This window comes from Benincasa hispida, chromosome 9 (genome assembly GCF_027475165.1).
Source record: "Benincasa hispida cultivar pf3 chromosome 9, pf3_genome.v1.1, whole genome shotgun sequence".
Classification (NCBI taxonomy): Eukaryota; Viridiplantae; Streptophyta; class Magnoliopsida; order Cucurbitales; family Cucurbitaceae; genus Benincasa; species Benincasa hispida.
The window spans coordinates 23,172,313-23,195,942 of record NC_143486.1 but is presented as its reverse complement, the minus strand read 5'-3'; the positions used below and the strand labels follow the sequence as shown (position 1 = coordinate 23,195,942).

The following is a 23,630-nucleotide window of genomic DNA, read 5'->3' as shown; positions in this document are numbered from 1 at the left end:
AAGTCTTATGAGCGGAAGAATAAAAACTGGTCCCAATAGCTCGATCACGGATTTCGCTTGTCATTCGCCGGCACGTCCCTAGTCTTATCTGAAACAACAACATGAGAAAGAATGAGTATAAAATACTTAGTAAGTAACCCCGCCACTGGGGTTAGGCTAGGCATCTATGTCCTCTAGATACCTACCTCTGGTGAAACATATAAACTGCTCTAGTCCTCATGGGACACATATGCACATGAAACAAGAAGGAAACTGAGTTCTATCCTACTGTAGTTAAGTATGCCCACTACCTCTAGTGAATCCCGAAGGAGACACAAACTGGTGAATCCCGAAGGAGACACAAATTGGTGAATCCCAAAGGAAACACAAACTGGTGAATCCCGAAGGAAACATAAATTGGTGAATCCCAAAGGAAACACAAACTAATGAATCCTGAAGGAAAAACAAATTAGTGAATCCCGAAGGAAACACAAAATCTAATGGGCATCTAACTAATCATAAGGACATTTGCATAGTCTCAACATCATAATCATCACTGTACAAATCTATGACATACATATAAATCTCATCCTCGTAGCTCTACAACATACACATATACCTCAACATCATGGTTCTATAACATACATGTATACCTCAACATCATCAGATCAAATACAACCATGGAAGTACATACAATCTTATACTAGCATTCAAGTGTCTATGTGCATAAATAAATAATTCTGATCTCGTAACAGAACATACTTTAATCATGTTATACTATCAATCTTTCATGCTGTCATTCTGCCATAATCTTCATTTAACATGCTAGCATACATCTAATGCCTGGTCCGTGGGCAGTTCCAGTAGTAAGATTACTTACCTTGATATTAGGTCGAACCAAAAAGCAATTGAATCTTTGTGAAATTCTTGAATCGTTAATCAAGCCTAAACATAAACCAAGCTTTAAAATTAATAGTTAAGGCCAAAATCCAAACACCCAAATATTACAAAATATTTCAGATAACCTTACCTAAGGTGTGGTTCAATTCGAATTCACCTTCCAAACCTCCAATTTTAAGTCCAAATAATTAGCAAACCAAACTCTTCTTCATCTTGAATGAAATTCTTGAATCAACCCCCTAATCATAATTTGAAATTAGGCTTACATGATTAAAGCTTGAATCAAATACATATTTCACTACCACTGTCTCAAATAAATTATCCATATGTAGCTTCATCAAAAAAATCGCTTCCAAATGACTTTACCAAAATTTCTCAACAACCAAAATTAATCCACAAGAGAGTCATCAAAGCATAAAACTTACCAAAACTCGCTAAAACAAACTTCAAATTCACTGAACAACACCTCAATACCTTCACAAACTTGAATCCAAAGTTGAAACACAATGGGTATCAACCAATTGATGCCAAAAATAAATGAGTATTCAAGAATCAACCGAAAACAACCCAAACGACAAACTCTTACCCAAATCGATAGATCCAATAACGGCAAAAGCGAACGACGCTTGAGCAGTGGTGGACGAAGGTCATGAAGAAGAAACTGACGCGACGACTTTGGGCGGCGGCTAGGGTCTTGACTGGAGGATGAAGAAATTGAGGGGGAGGGGAAAGGGGGGGTGGTGCCGGCGGATGCGTGAGGAAGAAAGGGAAATGTGGGTTTTTAAATAATAATAATAATAATAATAATAATAAAATTAAAAAAAGGAAATAAGTATAATTATATTTAATTCCTTTCCTTATTCCACTTTATACTATTAAATTTCTTTCCGTTGCAAAAGAAAATTAATTCCTGCCATTAATTTTCAAATTGAATAATTTCATGCAACAACTAAATTCCCGCACTTATACTTGAAGTCCAAAATTCCAAAAATGCCCTCCAACTAATAACAATTATTGAAATTTCAAATAATAAAGTTACTGAAATTACATTATTACTAAACAAAAATGTGCGGGGTGTTACATTGTATGCTCGTGTATGGTGCTAAGGATCTGATCCTTACTGGAAACATTGATTCTGACTTTCAGATCGATATTGATTCTAGGAAATCAACTTTGGGGTCAGTATTTACTCTTGAGGAGCAGTGGTATGGAGGAGCATCAACAGAGTTGTATTGCAGACTCCACAATGGAAGCTGAGTATGTTGCTGCAAGTGAAGCAACAAAAGAAGCAATATGGCTCAGAAAGTTCCTGACAGATCTGGAAGTAGTTCCTAAAATGCACCTGTCTGTCACTCTCTATTATGACAACAATGGAGCAGTTGCAAATTCAAAGGAACCACGAAGCCATAAAAGAGGAAAGCATATCGAACGGAAATACCATCTCATCAGGGAGATTGTACACAGAGGAGACGTTGTCGTCACCCAGATTGCTTCCTAAGACAACTTAACTTATCCATTTATGAAGGCCCTCTTGGCTAAAGTGTTCGAGGGTCACCTAGTAGCACTAGGTCTACGAGTTTTGTATCACTAGGGCAAGTGAGAGAATTTATGGGTATTTCAATGTCCTAGTTTATTGTATTTGTACATTTTATTCTCTCCATGTAAACTCAACATTGTATATACTTGTATATATTGATCCACTGGAGTTTTAGTCTAAGTGGGAGTATTGTTGAGTTTTATATCCTAAAAACTTGCAGTTTATAAAATGATAAACATTTTCTATAATCAATATACTTGTTATTGATTCATAAATTGTACGAAAGTCTAAATCCGATAAACTAAAACCTATAACAATTGTATGAGTACTTGAACTTTATATGGAGACATATGAGTGGATCAAGTTCGAGTAAATAGTCAAAATGATTTATGGTACATGAATAAGATTGAGAACCTTATTTTGGTAATACCATTGGATGTAGCCTACTCTGTAGTTATTATAAAAAGTTGTAAAGTGCTACATACGATGTGATCCTAATTCATACATATTATGACATGAGGAGTGGGGGCATCATATGCAATGAGTTTGCATAAGATCAGGACCAAGAAATAAGTCACTCTTATTTTATAACGTTGTTTACTGTATAAGACTGACTATTTCACCTAGATGGCCTAGGTAACTCGATCTTAATCCTGAGCTAACTATGGACTCCTATTTATTTGGGATTGCCCTTAGATTTGCATAGTTGAGGGTTGGCTCAACAGCGCCGACTCAATAAGACTCCCATTTCAGGGGTAAGACCGAATAGATAGCTGGGGACATAGGGTACAAGACGAAGTTCACACTTACCCGATTTAGGGATAGAAGAAAGGTTGTTCTCTCAAGTACTGAATCCAGGTTTTGAACAAGGTGCCCCACCCTCTCACTAGGCCGAGAGAGTTTGGTTTAGTGATTGGATCATAAACCAGTTGTTCATTAGAGGATCAGTAGGGACTTAGGAATAAAACGTAATCTCGGGGGTAAAACAGATATTTGATCCAACCGTTATTATGAACAACCTGTGAAAGGTCGACTTGCTGATTATGGTTAAATCATGTGGACATAATATATCTATAGTGAGGTGAATGCAACTATGGGCTTTAGTGGAGTAACTCATTAGTTAACGAATGGGGATTAATTTGGTCTAATGAGTTTAGCTAATTAATCTCGAATCGTTGGAGCCCATGGTCTGTAGGTCCGCGAGGTCCCCTATTAGCTCGTAACGGACTAGCTCTAGAATAGCTGATAAATTAATTTGAAACGTTCAAATTAAAATTAAGGAAATTAGTAATTATATGACATATAATTACATGTTTAATTTAAAAATTGGACGGAATATGAGAATTTATATATATTTAAATATGATTTAAATATATAAAGATGGATATGTATTAAAATTAATTTAATATTTGATATTAAATTAATTAAGTTTTATTTAATAATTAATTTATGAAATTAATTAAATTTTTTTCATTTTTAAAATCAAAATAGATTTAATAAAATCAAAATTTGATTTTTGAGATAAAATTGAAAAAAGAGAAGAAAACAAAACACTTAAAATGGAAAATAAAGATTTACCATTATCCATCTTTGAATTAGCTCACACATAATGCATCTTCTTGACTTTGTCTTCTCCAAGCATGAGCTGCAACTCATGCAACTCACTTCTTTACATGTTGATCTATAATATAGTGAAGAGATTGGAGTGAAAAAGATGATGTGGAGTGAAAAAGATGATGCAATCTATAGAGAATTTTAGAGAAAATTTGGGTTGAAGAAAGGATTCTTCAACAAGGTTGCTGCAGTGAGCTTTTCTCCTTCATCCCTTGATTCAAGCTTGTTTTGAGTCCCACAACTCAATCTAGAGCACCAAGAGAATAGTGGGGAAGATCTTGAGGTGGTCTGCAACAAGATTAAGAGAAGATAGTAGCTGGAGAATGAGCTTTGATGAAGTTTTACAAGAGGTATGTCTTGAAACTCTCTTGTTTTTCTGCAAGAGCATACTTAATATTTTGCCAAAATTAGTGAATTTGAATGCTTAGATGATACTTGTGCTTCTGCTGTTGTTGATACAATCCTACACAAATACCATTATTTATAGGCAATTTGGCAAGTAGGAGGTGAATTACATAGATAACTCTTTGGGAAATGATGACATGACACATGGTCAATGGATACTAAGCATAAGCATCTAATAGGCATTTATTATCATAATATTTATAATATTTTCTCCATTTTAGACTCCCTTAGTCTCTTTGGCTCTTCAAATGGTGCAAACACATATTTGGGAATGATTTTAAAAGGATCAAGATAACTTTTTATCATTTAGAAAATGATTTTAATTATTCAAAATCTATTTTAACCGTATGAAAAAGGGTTGTTTTCAAATATAAGAAAGTGAGGCAACTTATTGACATTTTGCTATAAATATTCACAGTAGTTTTGCTATTTAAAACAATCACCCTATAAAAATTGTACTTAAAGGTGTAAAATTAAATATTTAATTGATTTTGATGATTAAAGGTGGGTGTCATATGATTTGGACCTGTCAAACGTAATTTTAACCATTTCAATATCACTCCCAAACTGTGTACTAAATTGTCATCACCATTAATGTCTTTTAATTAATTTAAAATAACTATGAAATCAAATTTTAAAATTATTTTTAATATCGATGAAAAAATAGTTAAACTAAATTAATCATAATTCTTTTAAATTAATTAGTGAACATTAATATTAAAGTCACAAAGTGAATATTCAATAAAAAAATCGTGGTTAAAAATGTAACTCTTAAAACCTAAGGATCTAATTTGAAACAAAACTCAAATCTCAAAGGTAACTCGTAATATGTCGAAACCTAAGGACTAAAATGATATCAGATTTAAAAATTAAAAGTGCAACGTTTTGAAACCTAAGGACCAAATACAAACAAGACCCAAAATCTAGAGACCAAAATTTTTTCCCTTATGAAGTTTATATAAAGTTTTTACTTATTTCCACGAGTATTCTTTCCATATACAATTCTATATTTATAATTTTTTTTCACTACAATTGAGATTGGGGATTCGAGAAGTACAAATTTTATAATTACTAACACACTAATATGTAAATTAAGCTATACTTGATTTGAAAAATCCTGTATATATAATTTCCTTAAGGCATGTGGTATACTCCATTGATGTTACACGTTTTCTAAAGTGAATGTATAACAATTTGATATATAGTAGGTAAACAATGGTCTCAACTTATATATAAAAGCATAAACCCAAATTAATTACTTCACCTTTAGAAGAAGAAACTAAAAATAATACAAATACACATCAAAGATCCAATGTCAAACGACGTCGTTTGGCTCTGATCCGCCGATGATTGACTTGGACCATTGGCACTGTTTGTAGATCGTGGTTTCTGCCTCTTTTTTTATCTTAATTCTTTTAAAATTAGAGTAATGATATATTGATATCCATTAAAATGGTATATTCTTTTTTATCTTCTAACTTTCAACCTTGTGTCTAGGGTGTAGATGAGTTGAGTTTGGTTGAATTAGATTTGGAAGATTTTTTAGATCAACCCAAAAATTCAAGTTAGTCGGATTGGCTATCTGAATGACCCAAATAGGATTTCCAACCCAACCCAACCCAACCCTACATTTAAAATTCGGATTGGGTGGGATTGGATTGAGTTTTCAGATTATTTTTTTTTATTATAATTTTTTTATTAACTTAAAATACTTAAATTTGTATACAACATATATTAATAATTAAAATTTCATAAATTTCAAATGTTAAATATCAAAATCCAAGATATCTATTACAAACTTCATACAAACATCATAAAATATATATGAGTTACAATATTTATAAGTTAAAATATATATCTATTTTTAATAATGTTAGAAATTTAGTTTGGGATAGGTTGGATCAACCCAAATTTTTAAAAGTGTAACCCGCACCCTATCCAACAAAAAAGAAAAAAAAACACATAAAAAATTCAACCCAACCCAATCCAAAATTAAAACTAACCAAACTCAATCCTTACAATTTGGGTTGGGTAGAATTTGGGTTGTTCGGGTTGTCGGATCATTTGAATCTCCTATTTGTGTTACTAAAAATTTCAACCATTAATTGATTAGATATAAATTTAAATTTTATGTCTTGTTGCGATATTTATGCCTTAAATTATGTATTCTTTATATATTTAGGTTTTATAGTAGGGAATTAGTTAGCCATTCATTTTTTGTATAAATTCCTTATAGAAATCTCAAATTGATGGAGAAAATATCCATTCAAATATTCTTTCCACATGGTATTAGAGCCAAATTTTAAGGTTTTTGCACCATTTTCGCTCTTGTAGATCTGTTGCTCCCAACCTTTGATTTATGTAGTTCTTCGACCATTCTTGCTTTCGTTGTGTAGATTTGTCATCCTGCCTCCAATCTATCTCTGCTGCGTCTCAGATTTGTTCCATTTCAGTTGAATGTCTTGCGCAGCCGCCAAATTCAATTCAATCCACTGCCAGGTCAGTTACTCCTCCGCTGTGCACACCCCGTTGACCATAGATCCGTTGCATCAGACCCGCTACTCAGCACTGTCGCATACGCCTCTCAGCTAAGTCCAACACAGTTTCGTGCCACCCATTCACCACCGCTCCGCCCAGATCCACGCTGCCCAGAAACATCCATGCAAAGCAAAACCTCTCATTAGCCCGATTCATGCCCAAATTTGCCATCAATTCTGTCGTGCTCCCCCCTCCCCCCTGATACGCGTTGCCCAACTGCTTAGATCTGCCGTTCTCCCAGACTCATTCGTACGTCTTTCAGCCATGATCAGCTTCTGTTACCCGTTACCATCAAAGATCTTCCTAGTCCCACCGCAACCCAACTTTTTCCAACCATCTCCGCCAGCACTCTAGATCTGTCTCAGTACGAACAAATCCAAAGCTCTCCCTGCCAATCCCCCGCGCCGCCTAGCTTAGATCCACCCCCAAGCGTCTACCGACTCCGTCTGCTGAAGTCCTCCCTGAGATTGTTGCTTGTTGCCGTCATATCCGAAAACAATGCCCACAGTTCAGATTTTGTTCATGCCCTCTCTGCCTAGGATCCCTATGTTTCATCATGGGTTTTGAAACAATTTCTCAGAAAGAAAAAAAGAAAAAAGAAAAAAAGTCGGTTCATGTTATTCAAACTAGTCCGGTTCATCTGGTCCGGTTTGGTTCCTATAGTTTGGTTTAGTTTAGTTCCTTAACTCAATTGGGTTCTTTTCATGAGTTTCAATCTCTGTTTTTTGTTTAGTTTGTTAGTCTTTGTTTTAGGAATCTCTGTTTCGTTTGATTTTATGATCTTTACGTATAACTCTGTTTTCAGCTCAGAAGTTATCTGTGTTCTCGTTCTTAATGGGTTTCTATTTTCCATCCAGATCTATCCTGATTTGATCCGAATTGCTTCAGTTTTTGTCATCTAGTTACTTCCAGTTTATCCACTCACAAACTAAGTTGTCTCTACCACTTTGAGTTGGAGGAGGGTGTTGCAATATTTATGCCTTCAATTATGTATTATGCATATATTTAGGCTTTATATTAGAGAATTAGTTAATCACTCTTTTTGTATAAACTCGTTATAGGAATCTCAAATTTATAGAGAAAATATCCTTTCAAATATTCTTTCCACATGTCTAATGAACTCATAATTTTTTAATTTTACGCTTAGCTATTCCTTGAATTTTTAAAACATTAAAAAATTTAAAGAGTTAATTTGTAGTTTTGAAAGTTTCGGACCATAATAAATGAAAACCGGGTAGTAGTTTAACTTATTTATTTTGATTTATTGTCAAATATTCTATCCCTTTGACACATCTAATTTTCAAAATCTTGGGCTTTCATTATTTTTTTTTCACAATTCATTATTAGTTATACCTCATTATTACACATAATATTTCCATGAAAAGACTATGGTCATCTTAGTGAAATGTAAGTCTCTATTATTAACAGCGTTATACAATTATTTCATGGTCCGATCTTATACAAACTCTTTATATAGGATACCTCCACTCACATGTCTCTACATCAATGTTCAGGATCAAATCATTTGTAGCACTTTACAAAACTTGTAACACCTACAAAGCAGACCGTATCCATAGTGTCACCAAGATATTGTAACACTACAAAGCATGTCGTATCGTAGTGTCAGGATAAGGTATCCAGCCTTATCCCTGTTTATCTTATTATTTAAATAAGATCTACTTCTATGTCTCTACATACTTGTTTAAATTACATGAAATAACCTCGGATCTTAGTTTATTGGATTGAGTATATGCATAAAATAACATTTATTTTATTAACAACAATATGTTTATACAGAGTTTACAAACTAGAGATTATAAAGAGATTTAGGATATCATTCCTAACACATATATTATAACATTTATACTATATGATGCATGAGCATGCTATATAATTTAAATCATGTATATACATATATTATAACATTTATAATATAAAATGATGCATGAAATTGAATGCATAACCTATGGTGGGATTTTATACTATATGGCATACTATATGACATATATATAAAATTAAAACATACATCACATGTATAATTAATAAACAAAAATTATTAGACCGGGATTGGACACTAAACAATTAATTAAATTAATATAACACTTATATTAATTTAATTAACCAAACTATTAACTATTACATGAATACATATCAACTGGTTCAAATACAAACGAATCGGGCCTTGAACCGCTCGAATCGGACCAACAAGCTATTGAACCGAATGTAAACCGGTCGAATTGACTGAACCACAACCGAACCAAGTGAGCCACAAATTAAATCGGACCAGAACTAGTTGGTTCTTTCTGCATCACAGCGTTGCAATGCCGTAGCGTTTCAATGCTATGAAAAGAACACAATGCTGTTCTTCATCACGTTGCAATGCTGCGATACAGTCCCAAATGTACAACAACGATCTCCATTGTTTTTTATAGAAATATAGGCATGTGCAGCGGAAATGAGAATCAATTTTACTCTAATTGCACAAATTAAACATGCAACCCTAAATAAACTAATTAGGGTTATTTAGAAACATTACCTTTGAAGCTCCCAAAACTCGTCTATCTCCGCTCAAACACGAACCGAACAACCACTAGAGCTGACCTACTATCTTCTGGACTCAGAACCGGGTTGTGGGACCCGATGGATGAACAACCTGAGAGAGAGAAAAAGATGGAAATAGTAGAGTGAAAAATGGGTTGGGTTTGGATTTTTTCAGCCCAACTTTTAAAAACTAATTTTGCAAAATGTCCAAAAGTTTTTAATCCAAAATGACAAGCCCATATTTATAGAAAAGAGCCATGCAAAATTGCATGAAATAACTTCAAAAAAACCAACATCTAGAATCAACTATTTGAGTGAGCTTAATGTCCCCACGATAAGTCAACACCTAGCCCATTATTTTGTTAGTGAAATTATCCAACCTTGGATTTTCCCACTAACTTTAGTCAAAGGGCAAAATAGTCATTTGGTCAAAATCAAACTTTGACTGAAAAGTCAACATTTTGACTTTTTATGATTTTTTCCGTGTTGACTAATTTTGACCTCCTGAGTATGAATCCGCATTCATTTTCTCGAAATTCAAATCACATTTGAATATAAGGTCAGTCAAAGTTTGACTTTTCAAAGTCAAAAGTCAACTCTTTGACATTTTACATCTTTGACCATTTCCATTATATTTTCGAGCTTCCGAATATGAACGTATTCATATTCTTGATATTTAAATCACATTTAAATATTAAAGCTATATCTCTAAACTAAAAAACCGACCACTATATCAAATATACTTGTCGGTTTCCTCTCTTCACCTAATTCGAACAATTCGAATTATTCTATCATATTATTCTAAGTTTATTCTATATGAGCTAGTAGGGGAACCTAATGAATCTATAGATCATGGGCTCCAACGATCCGAGATTAGCTGGCTAAACTCTTTAGATGGAGCTAATCAACATTCGTTAACTCACAGGTCATTCCACTATAGTCTCGTAGTTGCACTCCCCTCACTATAGATATATTTGTGTCCATATGATATAACCATGATTAGTAAGCTAATTCTTCACAGGTTGTTCGTAATCTCGGTTGGGTCATAAAAACCGTTTTACCCCCAAGACTACATCTTGTTCCTTAAGTTCCATTGATCCTTTAATGAACAATTGGTTTAAGATCCAACCTATAAACCGAACCCCTCTCAGGCCAAGGAGAGGGTGGGGTCCCTTGTTCAAGACCTGGATTCAGTACTAAAGGGAACAATCTATCTACTATCCCTATAATGGGTAAGAGTGAATTCCATCTTGCACCCTATGTTTCCAGCTATCCATCTGATCTTACCCCTGAAATGGGAGGCTTATTGAGCCAGCGATAATGAGCTGCTCTCACCTATGCAGATCTAAGGATAATTCCGAGTGAACAAGAGTTCATAGTTAGCTTAAGATTAAGATTAAGTTACCTAGGTCATCAATTAACGAAATAGTCAGTTTTATACATTAAATGACATTTAGAACGTAAAAAGTGACTATTTCATGGTTCAGTCTTATGTAAACTCTTTACATAGGATGCCCCCATTTTCATGTCTCCACATGAACGGTTAGGATCACATTATTTGTACTAACTACAAAATGGGCCGCATCCATAGTGTCCCCAAAATAAGGCGTTCAACCTTATTCATATACTATAGACTATTTTGGCTATATATTTGAACTTGATCCACATTTATGTCACTACATAAAGTTCAAACTTAAACTTAATAGTCTTGGATCCTTAGTTTATTGGATTCATGAATATAGAATTTAAATTTACTAAAGATTTTCAATAACAGCTTTATTGAACAAGAATATGATATTACAAACTACGAGTTTTAGGACATAAAATTCAACAGTTTCTCTACTGAAATTGGTCCCGTTTTCTCCAGATCCGCACCGAAAAAACCACGAACGACTCAAGGATATGAATTACAGACTCTATGCCATAGAATATGCCCCAAAACACGGGCCTTTACATATCAAAAAATAAAAGAAAGTAGTAAACAATGCCAATCTCGACAAACATCCAATAATTTTAGAAAAAACTCATAAAAAACATTCATCACATAAAGAAAAAAACAAATTTATAATTTCCACCAACAATTGTAAAATTAATGTAAAAATAAGGAAAAATTGGAATCAAACCACGTTCTGATACCAATTGAAGGTTCCCACTGAAGAGACCATGAGCAGAAGCAATGGATCGTTCCAATCTTCCCAATTTTATAGAGTACACAATTTTACAAAAAAGAAACAAACATATGCATTTAACCAAACAAATACAACATACATTAATAAAGATTGCAGAAAAAAATTAGGGTTTCAAAAACCCTTACCTTTTGAAGAACATTTCTTCTAATCTTTGTGAAAAAACTCGTACAATTATAAGGCCAATTGAGCACCACCACAAGAATGACCTCGATATTCTCTGGTGAAAATTCAGGAGGTGTGTGCTCCAGTGAATTTGGATTAAGAAGAAGAAAGAATGAGAAGAAGAAAAAAGAAAAAATCTTCTCTGGGATCACATTCAAAATCACATTACTGTACTGTGTTTTTCTTTTTGCAGGATGATAAAGAGAATCCTGCAGAAGCCACTTGTTCCACTCACATAAAGTGGAGAGAAAATTAAAGGGGAGTTATCCCTCCCTCAATTAATTTAAATTAATTTTAAATAAAATAAAATAAATTTAATTTAATATATATTATTATGATAACTAACTTATCATATAAAATATATTAAACTATATGTTATATCAAATATAACATATAACCTATAGTTTTAATATTGTATCATATACAATATAGCATATACTTTCTTTTCTCTCATTAATTGCATTTAATATAAATCACATTTACATTAAATTTAACAATATGAATTTAATTCATATAATTAATATTTGAATCATATTCAAATATTTATTTTCTCTCATAAATACTTAATATTATAATGTACCAAATACATTATAGTAATTATATATCACATATAATTAAAATTTAATTAATTATATCATATATAATTAATTTCCTCAATTAATTTGAACAATTCAAATTAATCCAAAAACTGATTCTCATTAAATCTTGTTGAGCTACCGAGGTGTCACAACTCCCTCCTAGGTTCCATCTCTTACCTAGAAAGAGGCGTGAAGACAACAATTATCACTCTTTCATGACACCTATTGCCCATTTATTTACTAGTATCCTTTAAAACAATTAATTTTGCAGTGAAAAACTTAATGAAATAACAAAATTTGCAACTTTATTTAGAAAACCAGTTTACAAGTTTTAAGTTATGTTTTACAATAGTAGCCCCTTCCTGACTACAAACTTTATTCTAGTAATTATTCTATCTTGTGGCAGACCTCAACCACTTCATGCAACCTGGACTCTTCTGCTACCTGCAAGAAAAACATGGAAATAAAGTATGAGCTTTGAAGCCCAGTGAGTGGGATCATAATTCTATGAGAATATTTTAACTTATAAACATCGCAACATGAGACAACCTGGGAGTTAGAAGACCAGATGAGGAGGAGTTACCCGACACTCTTTACCTAAGGGCTTCTAAATTTCAAGGACGAAATTTCATAAGGGGGAGGTAAGTTGTAAACCCGAGACTCTCCTTGGATTATTTGCTATTGTCACACATTGTAGGATGTTGGATTTAATTTATTGTTGTTCCATTGTTGAAGAAAATGTCAAAGCTTTTGGTTGAAGTTGTCTTTAATAATTTAGGAATTTATAAATAAAGAAAAGAAAAGAAAGGGAATAAAGAAAAATAAAAGAAAAGAAAAGAAAAGAAAAGGAAAAGGAAAAAGGAAAAAAAAAAGAAAATGAAAGAAATTGGAAACCCATTCGGTGCTTAGGGTTTAAAGTGAGAACCCACTCATTTCAGCCCATTTCTCCATCATTTCCCATTTTATTTTCAGAGCATTTCGAGAGAGAGAGTGAAGGAAGAGGGAGAAGAAGTTGCTGCAGGTTGGAGGTTGAAGAAGGAAGGAAAAGCTCATGCAAGTGCAACCATGGAAGAATTTGGGTTCAACCTATCCATCTCTGATTTTTCAGTCGGTTTGAGCTACACAAGAAGAACTAAGAGGTGAGGTCTGACTTTCTTGAAATTTAATCTATTTTCTAACAAATTTCATGAAAGAAGTTTGAGCTAAATCTGATGTTAAGTTAATGGTTTTTGAAAAGGAAAACAGAGCACAGAATTTTTATGCAAATCAGATGGATCTCTGCTTTTCTCTGTTTTTTCGAACATTCTGGGGTGTACAGGTTGGATTAGAAGCTCAATTGGGTATGGTTGGAAAGGTTATTCAAATTCCTATAACTTTCATGAAGAATTCGTGAGCAAAAATTACTAGAAGTAAGTTTAATTTCAGGAGAAAGATAGAGGGTAGCAGAGAAGCACGAATCTATATTTTCTATGTTCGAGAGATTTTTGGACAAATCCGTTGGGAATCTCGTTTTTATTCCTTCAGGTAAGTTGTAGAGGGTTTCAAAATGAAGAGTTTGATATATAGTACATTAATTGTGGTCAAGTATTGAGGAAGTTATGAGTGTTAGAAATTAGGGTATTGAATCTGGAAAATCTGGAAAGAAAATGTGAAGTGTGATTTTATTTCTAGAATTTAGAATTCATGAGCATGGAAAGACAAGACGATTTATAGTTCTGATGCTCGGTTTCGGTTGTTTGATAGGCCAAGAGGAATTAGGCCGAGTCTACAGACTAGGAAACTAGCCAAGACTATGAGTGACAAAACAAATTTCAAAAATGATTTCTAAATTGTAATTTATGCTTAAATGGTTTACATGCTTGAATATGAACTTATGAATGATACATGATTTACATGAATGGTTTCAAGCATAAGTTTTGAGCTTAGATTTTCTAATGAGGTTTATATACGAGCACGTGATTATTGACTTCCTGAAAAGTAGTTAAAACGATACCATTTAAGGTAAAGTATGTATTAGTAAGTACTGTTTAAAGATTTTCAGTTTTTCACGAGCAAGCCAAGTACGCTTGAGTTTTACAAAAGATAAAGATAAGTAGACATGTTTTAATGTTTTCATGTGATTTTCTGAGACTTTTATTGACTACATGACTGAGATATTGAGCCCGAGGCTATATGGTATCGTGTGCACACAGGTTATATTCCGTTATTGACGTTGAGTGTACTCCGTGACAACGATACTGTCGTGAGTGCTGGGCATGCCCCACTACGACAAAGACAATGGGAGGTCTGGGCGGGCCCCACTACATCGTAGAGCTAGTAAACGTTGGTTGTCATGTTAGTTAAAATGTTTTATATACTTGATATGCCTTGCTAGATTTTAATGACGTACTTGCGGAACATTTGAGAAAGCTTTTAGCGTTACACGTTTATGTTTAATGCTTTGATTGAACAAATTTATACGTTTAAAGGTTTATCACGTGTTCTAATTTACGGATTTACAATTTTAAATTTAGTCACTCACTGGGCTTCGTAGCTCACTCTTTCAAAATGTTTTCCCACTTTCCAGGTAGAGATCGAGCTCCTGGTGCATGATAACTGCCAAAGTCTGTTTTCTCCTAAAGCTTCCAAATCAAGCTTCATTCGTGAGTGGAGTTGTACATTGTGTCTGTTTATATTTTAAATGTCTTTGTAAGAACTGGATAGTTTATTATTATGTAAGCACTAGATGTCGTGGTTGTGTAAACCCAGTTGGATATGTTTTTGGTTGTGATATCTCTATCAGGTTATTTTCCAAACCGAGTTATGTCAGGACTGCACTTCATGTGTGTCCAAAGGTTTTCAAGGATTCTGCTGTGTTGTGTTACATGTAAAGTATTTTATTTCTAAGATTAGTATGTTTATCAGGTTCAACGATTCAGCAGGGTCAATAGGTATCGTTAGAGGAGGACGATATCTGTTGGCTTCACGCCATCTCCCTAACGAAGCTAGCAGGTAGTCTGGGAGAGGTGTGACAACTTGGTATCAGAGCGGTTAGCTCCATGGGAAATGAGACAGAGCAGTTAGTGCTTAGAAGAATCTAGGAAGTAAATAGTTAGACGTTGAGTCAGTTCAGATAGAACTAGCATAGTATGGTCCAAGTATGGATAAGAGTGAGTCCAGCTAGGAATAGAATGTGGGTAGAAGTTTAGTATCATGCATTTGAGTTAAGTATCTATAGCATGTCTGATGTGTTAATATGTTATAGGAGTCATGCCACCACGTACCAGCAAACGACGCAGGCAGAATCAGGACGGGACATAGGATCCTACCCAAGGTTAATCTGAAAGGAGACCCAGTACACCGAGAGTTCAGACTGGAGCAGGAAACGAGCAGTTTTTTAGATCTGAACATGAGGTAGGTAGGCCAGAGAGAGCAGGGCCTAGTGATCCGAAAAAGATGTATGGAATAGAACGGCTGAAGAAATTAGGAGCCACAGTGCTTGAGGGTTCCACATATCCAGCTGACGCTGAGGTTTGGTTAAATATGCTTGAGAATTGCTTCGATGTGATGAGCTATCCTGAGGAGCGAAAAGTCAGATTGGCCACATTCCTGCTGCAGAAGAAGGCAGAGGGATGGTGGAAATCCATATTAGCCAGGCGCAGTGATGCACGTACGTTAGATTGAAAGACTTTCAGAGGCATATTCGAAGACAAGTATTATCCCAACACATACTGTGAAGCAAAGAGAGATGAGTTCCTAGGGTTGAAGCAAGGGTCACTTTCAGTGGCCAAGTACGAGAGAAAGTATACCGAGCTTTCACGGTATGCTGATGTGATTGTGGCATCTGAGAGTGACAGGTGTCGAAGGTTTGAAAGAGGGCTGCGTTTTGAGATACGTACCCCGGTTACAGCTATTGCTAAGTGGACGGATTTTTCCCAATTAGTAGAGACTGCCCTACATGTGGAGCAGAGTATAACGGAGGAGAAGAGTGGAGCCTAGTCGTGGGGCTTCAACAACTAGTGGTTTTCAAGGTCGTGAGCAGCGGAGGTTCACACTTGGAGTGAATGTTTCAGGCCGTCAAGACTTTAAGCATCAGTCTAGTGGCCAGTCATCGAGGCAGATGAGTTTAGGTAGTGCCTATCAGAGGCAGAGCCAGAGAGCACCCAGTCAGTCTGCTAGTTCAGCAGCAAGATCGCGGATGGAGTCTGTTGCTAGTGAAACCAGGAGAACCCCATGTGCAAGTTGTAGCAGAAATCATCGGGGTCAGTGTCTTGTTGGTGCCGGTGTGTGTTACCAGTGTGGACAGCCAGGGCATTTCAAAAGAGACTGTCCACAGCTGAGAGCAGCAGTTCAGAGGGACTAGGACGTTGAGTCCCACACAGCAGCCGAGAGTCTTAGTGGCTGCAGAAGAGGGCACCAGTGGTGCAAAGCAGAAGGGAGTTATGGGGAGACCTAGGCAGTAGGGAAAAGTCTATGCTATGACTCAACAGGAAGCAGAGGATGCACCAGACGTGATTACTGGTTCGGTTTTTATTTGTAATGTACCTGCACGTGTTTTATTAGATCCAGGTGTTGTGCATTCCTTTGTTTCTAGTATGTTTCTAACTAAGCTGAATAGGATGCTAGAGCCTTTATCTGAGGGGTTAGTTATATACACTTCAGTTGGTGACGTTTTACTAGTCAATGAAGTGCTGTGTGATTGTGAGGTTTTAATAGAAGGTTTCAGTATGCTAGTGGATCTTCTTCCACTAGAGTTGCAGGCGTTGGATGTAATTTTGGGAATGGATTTCTTATTCACTCACTATGCTTCTATGGATTGCCATAGGAAGGAAGTGACTTTTAGGAAACCAGGTTTAGCTGAAGTGGTTTTCAGGGGTGAGAGGAAGATTATTCCTACAAGTTTGATTTCAGCTCTGAAAGCTGAGAAGTTGTTGAGAAAGGGTTGCACAACGTTTCTTGTACACGTAGTAGAGGTGTAGGAAGAAAAGCTGAAACCAGAAGATGTTCCTGTAGTGAACGAATTTCTTAATGTTTTTCCAGCTGATCTATCAGGTTTGCCACCTGATAGAGAGGTGGAGTTCACTATTGAATTGTTACCAGGAACAACACCTATTTCACAGGCACCATACAGAATGGCTCCGAGCGAGCTTAAGGAGCTGAAGGTGCAGTTACAAGAACTAGTTGACAAGGGATACATCAGGCCTAGTGTATCGCCTTGGGGAGCTCCAGTGTCATTCATGGTACCCTCAGATTATGCATTGATTAAAGGCAGTTAAACAAGATCACGATACGTAACAAGTATCCTCTAACACGCATTGATGACTTGTTTGACCAGTTAAGGGGAGCAGCAGTGTTCTCTAAGATTGATTTGAGGTCAGGATACCACCAGTTAAAGGTTAGAGAATCAGATATTCCTAAGACAACATTCAGGACGAGGTATGGGCACTATGAGTTTTTAGTGATGCCATTCGGTTTAATGAATGCGCCAGCGGTTTTCATGGACCTCATGGACAGGATCTTCCATCAGTACTTAGATCAGTTTGTGATAGTGTTCATCGATGACATACTAGTTTACTCAATTGACAGGAAAGCCCATTAGGAGCATCTGAGGATTTTTCTACAGACACTACGTGATAAACAGTTGTACGCTAAGTTCAGCAAATGTGAGTTCTGGTTGAAACAGGTAGTGTTCTTAGGGCATGTAGTTTCAGCGAAAGGAGTTAGTGTTGATCCGCAGAAAGTGGAAGCTGTTGTCAACTGGGAGAGACCAGCTAGTGCAACAGAAGTACGTAGTTTCCTAGGCCTGACCGGATACTACAGACGTTTTGTTGAGGATTTCTCACGATTAGCATTACCGTTGACAGCTTTAACAAGGAAGAATGCTAAGTTTGAGTGGTTGGATAAATGTGAACAGAGTTTCCAGGACCTGAAGAAGAGATTAGTGACAACACCTATTCTGACACTTCCTGTAACAGGGAAGGAGTATGTGATTTATTGTGACGCTTCGAGGCAAGGATTAGGTTGCATGCTTATGCAGGAAGGGAAGGTAATAGCTTATGCTTCAAGGCAGTTGAAAAAGCATGAGTGTAATTACCCTACCCATGATCTTGAGCTAGCAGCAGTTGTTTTAGCACTGAAGATCTGGAGACATTATTTATTCGGTGAGAAGTGCCACATTTTCACAGATCATAAAAGCTTGAAGTATATCTTTGATCAGAAAGAGCTGAATCTAAGACAGAGGTGATGGCTAGAACTGATTAAAGATTATGACTGTACCATTGAATACCATCCGGGTAAGGCTAACGTAGTGGCCGATGCATTAAGTAGGAAGTCGAGACTTCCGAAGAGTGCCTTGTGTGGTATTCGAGCAACCTTGCTAAATGAGTTAAGAGGTTTCAGGGCGGTTGTGGCTGCAGAGAGTTCAGGGAGTCTTTTAGCTCAATTTCAGGTTAGGTCTTCTCTAGTAGCAGAGATTGTGAGAAGACAGCCAGAAGATAGTAATTTATAGAAGATGCTTGCAAAGTCCAAGCAAGGCTCAGAAGCATAATTTGAGTTGAGAGCAGACGGAGCCATAGTTAAGCAGAGAAGACTATACGTTCCGAGTATTAGTGAGCTTAAAGGTGCTATACTAGAGGAAGCTCACAGTTCAACTTACGCCATGCATCCAGGAAGCACCAAGATGTATGGAACTTTGAAGAAAACTTATTGGTGGCCTGGTATGAAGCGAGAGAACTGAATATGTTGATAAATGTTTGATCTGCCAATAGGTTAAACCAATGAGACAGAGGCCAGGAGAACTTCTTAATACACTGCCAGTGCCAAAGTGGAAGTGGGAGCATATTACCATGGATTTTATGTTTGGATTACCTCGTACTACTAGTGGACATGATAGTATATGGGTAATAGTAGACAGACTCACCAAGACAGCGCGATTTTTACCGATTAAAGCGACGTCTACACTAGATCAGCTAGCTAAGCTATATGTCGACAGGATTGTGAGTCAGCATGGAGTGCTAGTGTCCATAGTTTCAGATAGGGATCCGAGGTTTACTTCTAAGTTTTGGCCTAGTGTGCAGAATGCAATGGGAACAAAGTTGAAGTTCAGTATAACGTTTCATCCCCAGATAGATGGTCAGTCAGAGAGGACCATCCAGACCTTAGAAGACATATTGAGAGCATGTGTTCTTCAGTTTAAGGTAAGTTGAGATACCCACTTATCACTTATGGAGTTTGCTTATAATAACAGCTATCAATCTAGTATCGGCATGGCACCATTCGAGGCTTTATATGGCAGACCATGCAGAACTCCTGTATGCTGGAACGAAGTGGGAGAGCAAAAGCTAGTTGGTCCTGAGTTGGTATAAGTTACGTCAGACAAAATTAAGTCGATTAGAGAGAACCTGAAGATAGCTCAAGATCGACAGAAGAGATATGCAGATAAGCGACGAAGAGACTTAGAATTCCAGGTTGAAGATCAGGTTTTCTTAAAGTTATCTTCGTGGGAAGGTGTTCTTCGCTTTGGGAGGAAAGGTAAGCTGAGTCCTAGATATATTAGTCCTTATAGGATAACAGAACAAGTTGGACCAGCAGCCTATAGACTTGAGTTGCCAGCAGAACTTGCCCGAATACATGATGTTTTCCATGTATCCTTGTTGAGGAAATATATTCCAGATCCGTCACATGAGTTACAAGCACAACCGGTTGAGCTGAAAGAAGACTTGAGTTATAAAGAGGAAGCGGTTCAGATCCTCAACAGAAAGGAGCAAGTTTTGAAGAAAAAAACGATCCCACTCGTGAAGGTCCTTTGGAGACATCACGGAGTGGAGGAGGTAACCTGGGAGTCAGAAGACCAGATGAGGAGGAGTTACCCGACACTCTTCACCTAAGGGCTTCTAAATTTCGAGGACGAAATTTCATAAGGGGGAGATAAGTTGTAAACCCGAGACTCTCCTTGGATTATTTGCTCTTGTCACACATTGTAGGATGTTGGATTTAAGTTATTGTTATTCCATTGTTGAAGAAAATGCCAAAGCTTTTGGTTGAAGTTGTCTTTAATAATTTAGGAATTTATAAATAAATAAAAAAAAGAAAGGGAATAAAGAAAAAGAAAAGAAAAGAAAAGAAAAGGAAAAGGAAAAGGAAAAAGGAAAAAAAAAAGAAAATGAAAGAAATTGGAAACCCATTCGGTGCTTAGGGTTTAAAGTGAGAACCCACTCATTTTAGCCCATTTCTCCATCATTTCCCATTTTATTTTCAGAGCATTTCGAGAGAGAGAGTGAAGGAAGAGGGAGAAGAAGTTGCTGCAGGTTGGAGGTTGAAGAAGGGAGGAAAAGCTCATGCAAGTGCAACCATGGAAGAATTTGGGTTCAACCTACCTATCTCTGGTTTTTAAGTCGGTTTGAGCTACACAAGAAGAACTAAGAGGTGAGGCCTGAATTTCTTGAAAAATCTATTTTCTAACGAATTTCATGAAAGAAGCTTGAGCTAAATCTGATGTTAAGTTAATAGTTTTTGAAAAGGAAAACAGAGCACAAAATTTTCATGCAAATCAGATGGATCTCTGCTTTTCTCTGTTTTTTCGAATATTCTGGAGTGTACAGGTTGGATTAGAAGCTCAATTGGGTATGGTTGGAAAGGTTATTCAAATTCCTATAACTTTCATGAAGAATTCGTGAGCAAAAGTTACTAGAAGTAGGTTTAATTTCAGGAGAAAGATAGAGGGTAGCAGAGAAGCACGAATCTATATTTGCTGTGTTTGAGGGATTTTTGGACAAATCCGTTGGGAATCTCGTTTTTATTCCTTCAGGTAAGTTGTAGAGGGTATCAAAAGGAAGAGTTTGATATATAGTACATTAATTTTGGTCAAGTATTGAGGAAGTTATGAGTGTTAGAAATTAGGGTATTGAATCTGGAAAATCTGGAAAGAAAATGTGAAGTGTGATTTTATTTCTAGAATTTAGAATTCATGAGCATGGAAAGACAAGACGATTTATAGTTTTGATGTTCGGTTTCAGTTGTTTGATAGGCCAAGAGGAAATAGGCCGAGTCTATAGGCCAGGGAACTAGCCAAGACTGTGAGTGACAAAACAAATTTCAAAAATGATTTCTAAACTGTAATTTATGCTAAATGGTTTACATGCTTGAATATGAACTTATGAATGATACATGATTTACATGAATGGTTTCAAGCATAAGTTTTGAGCTTAGATTTTCTAATGAGGTTTATATACGAGCACGTGATTATTGACTTTCTGAAAAGTTGTTGAAACGATACCATTTAAGGTAAAGTATGTATTAGCAAGTATTGTTTAAAGATTTTCAGTTTTTCACGAGCAAGCTGAGTAAGCTTGAGTTTTACGAAAGTTAAAGATAAGCAGGCATGTTTTAATGTTTTAATGTGGTTTTCTGAGACTTTTATTGACTACATGACTGAGATAATGAGGCTATATGGTACCTTGTGCACACAGGTTATATTCCGTTGTTGACATTGAGTGTACTCCGTGACAACGATGCTATCGTGAGTGCTAGGCGGGCCCCACTACATCGTAGAGCTAGTAAATGTTGATTGTACTGGACGTGCCCTACACAACGTTGATTTGTCATGTTAGTTAAAATGATTTATATACTTGATATGCCTTGCTAGATTTTAATGACGTACTTGCGGAACATATGAGAAAGCTTTTAGCATTACACGTTTATGTTTAATGCTTTGATTGAACAGATTTATACGTTTAAAGGTTTATAACGTGTTCTGATTTACGGATTTACAGTTTTAAATTTAGTCACTCACTAGGCTTCGTAGCTCACTCTTTCAAAATGTTTTCCCACTTTCCAGGTAGAGATTGAGCTTCCGGTGCCTGATAACTGCCAAAGTCTGTTTTCTCCTAAAAGCTTCCAGATCAAGCTTCATACGTGGGTGGAGTTGTACATTGTGTCTGTTTATATTGTAAATGTCTTTGTAAGAACTGGATAGTTTACGGTTGTGTAAGCACTAGATGTCGTGGTTGTGTAAACCCAGTTGGATATGTTTTTGGTTGTGATATCTCTATCAGGTTATTTTCCGAACTGAGTTATGTCAGGACTGAACTTCATGTGTGTCTAATGGTTTTCAGGGATTCTGCTGTGTTGTGTTACATGTAAAGTGTTTTATATCTAAGATTAGTATGTTTATCAGGTTTAACGATTCAGCAGGGTCAATAGGTATCGTTAGAGGAGGACGATGTCTATTGGCTTCATGCCATCTCCCTAACTAAGCTAGCAGGTAGTCTGGGAGAGGGTGTGACACTCAGGATTGAGGTCATGTTACCTATGGTCATCCTAGTGAAATAAAGTCTCTATTATGAACGATGTTATATAATGAGACATTAACACTTCGTGGTCAAGTCTCATACAGACTCATTGTATAGGAGGCCCCTACTCGCATATCCCCACATGAATGATCAGGATCAGACCATCTGTAGCAAGTCACAACACTTGTAATTATTCTACAAAGTGGGCCGCATCTGTAGTGTTACCAGGATAAAGTTCTCTCTTATATCCCTATACTACAGACCATTTTGGTTATCACTTAAGAAATGATCCACTTGTATGTCTCCACATACATGCTTAAGTTACATAATGACAACTAGAGATTTTAGTTTATTGGTTTGTGGTAAAGCAAATAAAACATCAAATATTCAAAAAATATCATATATTATACACCACAAGCCTTCCTTCAAAACTATGTTTACAAACTATAGGACACGAGAGTTTAGAGCATCATCCCCAACAACCTCCCACTTGTCCAAAAGCGAGTGGGGTGTACATTCAACTAGTACAAAACAATAAATTAGGACACTAAAGCCCAGTACAAAAAAATATCTCCTCTTGCCCTAGTCCAGCCGTGGGCGGTCCCGTAGATCCATGCTCTGAAGGTGACCATTAAACACTCTAGCCGTGAGAGTCTTCGTAAACGGGTCAGCAACGTTGTGCTCCGAAGCGATCTTCATGACTATCACGTCCCGTCGATGCACTATCTCGCGGATGAGATGATACTTCCGCTCTATGTGTTTGTTGTACCTGTGACTCCTGGGCTCCTTGGAGTTCACCACAACACCACTATTGTCACAATAGAGGGTGATGGGCCTAGACATATCTGAAACAACTTGTAGCTCTATCAGGAACTTTTTGAGCCAAACAACCTTCTTAGCAGCTTCACAAGCCGCAATA

General features: G+C 36.3%; 2 pseudogenes across 1 annotated transcript; both read left to right on the top strand.

The window, feature by feature from the left end:
* Positions 1-7,512, top strand: part of LOC150033693 (uncharacterized) — a 28,771-nt pseudogene extending 21,259 nt beyond the window's left edge.
* On the top strand, positions 6,468-22,537 carry LOC120069107 (uncharacterized; annotated as a pseudogene). Its single transcript, XR_016531827.1, has 7 exons — positions 6,468-8,606; positions 12,850-13,084; positions 13,416-13,582; positions 13,681-15,085; positions 15,688-20,846; positions 21,890-22,025; positions 22,258-22,537. The product of XR_016531827.1 is annotated as an uncharacterized LOC120069107 (transcript).
* The last annotated feature ends 1,093 nt before the right edge of the window (positions 22,538-23,630 follow it).